Source organism: Papaver somniferum, chromosome 8 (genome assembly GCF_003573695.1).
Source record: "Papaver somniferum cultivar HN1 chromosome 8, ASM357369v1, whole genome shotgun sequence".
NCBI classification, from domain to species: Eukaryota; Viridiplantae; Streptophyta; class Magnoliopsida; order Ranunculales; family Papaveraceae; genus Papaver; species Papaver somniferum.
This window is the reverse complement of record NC_039365.1, coordinates 86,742,674-86,748,290: the sequence shown is the minus strand read 5'-3', so window position 1 is coordinate 86,748,290 and position 5,617 is coordinate 86,742,674.

The following is a 5,617-nucleotide window of genomic DNA, read 5'->3' as shown; positions in this document are numbered from 1 at the left end:
CACAATCACAAACAAGGCTGACTCGACCAAATCAAACCTATAAAATCTAGCAAACAACAAGCATGACGGCTCCACTTAGATTGTTTCTATACCAGCTTCTAATCCTTCGAAAGGGAATTCGTTACAATTTAAGCAAACCCCTCTGGAATCAATCCGAGTCAAAGTAAGTTGAATTGAGGCGAGGGAAGCTCAGTGGAGATTTGATACCCAAGGCCTCACCGCTACCACAAGGTGGCGCAGTCACGCATTCAACTCACAGAAACCATCATGAACTTCGAAGTATGCTAAAAGAGTAACCAATATTTTTCGAACGACTTTCCTACTAAGCTCGTTACCCTATAGGTCTCGTTCTAGTCAAAATTTTAAGCTTAGGTTCGCGTTTGGTTTCGTTTTCCTAAAGCGGGCAAGAAGGAAACGGTGATGAAATCCGATTCCTTATTTTAATTTGGCCAGGCCTTGCCATTTACTAGGAAATTAAAACAACCGTATTCAAATCCTCAGCATATAATCACCTTAAGGCATACAATAAACCCGCTGACAGGGGATTCGCGGGTGTTTCGAAAGCTTACCTCCCGTACCAGACGGGCGCAGAACCGCTGAAGTCGACTCGGGCCACGACTCCTATGTCATGTGCGAACCCGAGGGGCCGAGACGATATTGTAATCGTCGTCCTTCCCTGCAAACAGTTTTATATTTAATGTACCCTTCCTTAGGGTTTAAAAAAAATAAAAATAATAATTGTACAAGTCCAAAGTCCAAATAAAGTGCAAAAGAAAAGAAATACAAAAAAAATAATAATTACGAAAAATGGAAGGTCTCTAAAAAATAATAAATAAATTCTCTCTTTTTTTTTGCTTTGTATTTTTCCTTCTCTTTTAGCTTTAAGCTTTGATTCCAAGTCTTTAGTATCCAACTTCAAACCTGTAATACAAAGACACACCCAAAGAAACGTAAAAAGAACAAATGAAATAAAAAAACCTAAAAATTCTACCTAAGCACAAATCCGCGTCGGCGGCGCCAAAATGATTTTGTTTTTGATGATGTTGTAGTAATGAGGTTCAAACTCTCGGACTTGTGAAGATTAAATTTAAAGATTTAGTAAAATTATATACAAAAATATTAACAAAGTGGGCGAGAGGTAACCAAGACACTAGAATCCACTATTACACATGAATGATGTCAAATATTTCATAACTCTAATTATCCTTTTAATCTTTTATTTCTTAATCCACAAATAATCAAACATATTCTCAAAAATTAATTGTATCCCTTAAGCATAGATTATCTAACCAAAGCATAACCTATCTAATTGAATCACAACTAATGAAGAAAATTATGTAAACTTTTAAGAACTCTGGAAAAGCAGTGATTGAGTGAATTAGAAATTAAATATTAGAGAAAATGAAATGGTTACCCATTGTTCATGTGTGAATAGCTTCATCCATTTCCTTGGTTACGAGAGAATTAGCCGCTCATCATGTTGGAAAACCTCTCAAAGAATTTGATTGATGCTAAAAAATGGTTTACAAATGATGAGAATATGAGAAATACAATAAAACCGGGTTTGTAACAATTATATTTGTTACAAACCAGAGAACTACGACCCTCAGTGACAAAATAAGACTGCCGCAGTTGTGTCGCAAACGCTGTAGCAAATAAGTCTGCCTGATGTACGATCCACAGGAGTGAGTCGTTATCACTGTAGGAAAACGACTGCTGGTGCAGGTCCGTTCTTCGTGTTCTTCAATGGCAGCAACAGCAGCAGGTGGTCTCTCTGCAAATTCGATTTTTTTGACTCTGTGGTGTTCTAAACTTCTCCCAATCTCTCCCCACCGATTCTCTATGATCCCCTCAACATATTTATACTCCTTAGCCCCATTTAATTACGCCAAAATTCTCAATATTCTTCATTAAACTCGGCAGTTAAAGAAAAATTTTCCGGATATTTTTTCTTCATACGAGCATTTGCAGCTGTCCAACCTTCCTTATTTTCCTTCTACACGGTCCAGAGTGTTGCCAGAGTCATCATACACGAGCAGAACACGCATAAATCTTCAAAAACTCGTGAATTATTCTTCTCATGCACGGGCTGCCCTGTTTTCTTGTCACGAATTTTCCAGCCAATTTTGATCGAAAAAAACACCCATACCAGCTTTGTTAGGACATATCACAACTACCCATTAAGTTTCAGCCCTTTAGTCTACCCAGAAATCCTTCAAATTTCGATCGAAAAATTCACCAGAGAGCTGCTTTTTTTCCCCGCCAATTTTTAAGTTCAAACGAAGAAGGTGGTGTCCCCTAACCAGATGTGGGGTGCGAATAGCAGCTGCCTGTTTTGGGGGTTACCCGGGTTGCCCCTTAACCAAATCTGGGCTCCGTATAACAAGTTTCCTCCGGGGGTGTTCCGAGTGATTTTTCGAGCCGATTTTTCCAACAATATTTATTTTCCAAAAATACCTAAAAGTACACAAAACACCATAATAAGGACGAAAACGAGTACCAACAATACGAAACATTGAGGACAAATTAGACACATAAATGTGTCTATCAAATACCCACAAACTTATTATTTGCTAGTCCTCGAGAAAAACTAATAAAAAATAAATAAAACCGAGTTAATCTCGGGAGGGTTTACCAGAGGTGTGCCCACAAAACCATTACTCCAGACCCTAGCTATCTATGCAGAACCTTGGAAGGCACTAAAGAATCTCCTTGGTTGGCATACTTATTGACTACAGGAGGAAGTACCCTGATGCGAAATTCCAATTGTTGTACACGAGTTTGCACTCAAGCATACTAAAATTCATATAAAGTGACAGAGCTCTACTCAGATAGTTTCTGGACACCATAAACCGGAGTCAACCAATCACATGGATAGATTAAGAAGATGGATGTAGAGAAAAATGTGGATGATGTTGACTAAGGTGAACCTATCCTAATGGACTGAGATACTGGTCTGGACTAATATCAACACACTGGAAAATACAAGGGAACCAGTGGTCGATAATCCTAACTCTAGGTCAACTCAGCTGGCATATACAAGGGTACCAGTGGTCGACTTTATTTTATTTATTCCGGTTGGTCTGGTGGTCTGGTCTCAATTTTTTTTTTCATCTCAGTCACTCTATTTCACCCTAGTAATGGTAAAAAGAAAAAAGAAGTGATCAGGATTCTTTCGATGTTTCCATCACGAGGATATGGCAAAACTACCATGTTTTCTTTTTCTAACACCTGAGCTCTGTGCTTTTATGAATAGACTCTTTAGATGTTTCCATCTAATCAGATTGGTTCCTCAAATCCTACAACCAAAATGCTTCCATCCACTTAGATTAGTTAGTGCCAACCTTAATAAGCATAAATTTCTAGTCTCTGGAGCTTATTTATTGCAACTAAGAACTTTCTCCCATACCCCCAAACTTAAATCTAACATTGTCCTCAATGTTCTAAAGATGAAATTAAAAGCATGAACAAGGAGAAACTGTTACCAATGAAGCAAAAGAGATAAGGAAGGATATTACCGTGTCGCATGAATATTGGGTTACCTCCCAAGAAGTGCTAAGTTTAAAGTCTTCAGCCATACTAAGCAAGGATTAGTCACCACGTAGAATCATATAGTAGTAGACGGAATAACTGTGGGTCATCTGGATCAAAAAGTGTTACCCACAAGAAGAGGAAACTACAACATACCAAGAAGATACCGAACATACCCTTGCTTAAGACAACTACATCTAGTTGTGGTTCAGGTTCAGGCTCTATAAAAGGGTCTAAATAAAAGGTTTTCATCGGTTGGATTTCCTCAAAGCTAAGATCCGGTTCAAGTATTAGAGTCTGGAAAAACTCAACTAAGAACTTAGAAGCACATAACAACAACCTGAATAATTGGGGATCCTCTAAGTCAATTAGATTTGACTCACAAAGTTGACCATAATAATGGTCATTCTTAAGAAAATGTGTCGACCCTAATATCCTAAAGTAATTAGGTTTATTCTCAAAACTTAATATCCGACACATCTGAAAATCATATGTTCCCACAATTGGAAGAAAAGTTTTTGGTGGGAAAACAAAGTCAATCTTGGTATCATAGCCTGGGTTAACCACATCAACCAGAGGATGGGTTTCTAACAACTGAGCTTCTGAATGGACATCATTAGGTTCGGGAAAACATGTATGAACATAATATTGTAATATGGTTGAGGATAAATGTCAAGTCCTACACGAGGGAACTTTCTAAGAGTTAAAGCACATGGAGAATGATAATCACCCCCAAACTTAGAGTTGTCTGTGTCTCTAGAAAGACTAGTCACAACTTCCCTAATTTCTAGGTCATCAGATTCCTGGAAATGGTCAATTGATTCTTCAGGTTCATCCCCACTCATCTCTACGAGTTCATCTTCTTCATCTAAGACTATTGTTTCTAAATCGCTAGACTCTAAAACATTATTCTCAAAATAAACTCGTTCCTCTAAATCATTATCGGCTTTGTAAACAGGAAATACTACATCATCTAAAACGAGAGTATCTCTAGTCAAATCCTCGTCCTTTTGAATAGGTGAATAATTATTAAAATTATTTGGATTTGAATTAGAAATAATATTATCATTGTAAAGCTCAATTGGAGTAACCATTTCCTGATCACTATTCCTACATAAGTATGATTCTCCATCAACACTATCTTCATCATAATAACATGAAAAAGATCGAACCTCATCAAAACAAGTAGTGCTACCAATTCTAACCTTGTTATCTTGATTATGTAAATAACTATCTTCATTCTCAAGGGTATTATTTGAAACACTATATTGGAAAGTAAGATTATTTCGAGCAAGTCTTTCGTTCGTCTCAGCCATCAGCTTAGGGACTCCTCTATAGAAAGTTCACTCATTATTGTAGTTCTTTCGTCTATAATTACACTATTCATCTCAGCTAACTTACGCGTCGACTCAGCTAACTCCCTGAGGGACTCTTCTAAAGGAGGAATATGAACAGAGGGATCATAAAAATGACTACTTTTCAATAGTTTGATTGGATCCTCTAGAGACGAAGAACTAGTACTATAATCTTCTTGCTCGTAAGACTGATGCATGTGTGGATAGTAATTGGGCTCACCAGGGTATGACCCATATCCTTCCCAAGGATGGCGTTCCCAACCACTATTCCCAACATGGTCATAAAAAGGATGATGTCCATATTCAAATTCAGGTCGATAATCATTGTATTGGCTTCTATCATACCAGTTCGACATTCTTAATTGCAAGGGAATTCTACACAATCACAAACAAGGCTGACTCGACCAAATCAAACCTATAAAATCTAGCAAACAACAAGCATGACGGCTCCACTTAGATTGTTTCTATACCAGCTTCTAATCCTTCGAAAGGGAATTCGTTACAATTTAAGCAAACCCCTCTGGAATCAATCCGAGTCAAAGTAAGTTGAATTGAGGCGAGGGAAGCTCAGTGGAGATTTGATACCCAAGGCCTCACCGCTACCACAAGGTGGCGCAGTCACGCATTCAACTCACAGAAACCATCATGAACTTCGAAGTATGCTAAAAGAGTAACCAATATTTTTCGAACGACTTTCCTACTAAGCTCGTTACCCTATAGGTCTCGTTCTA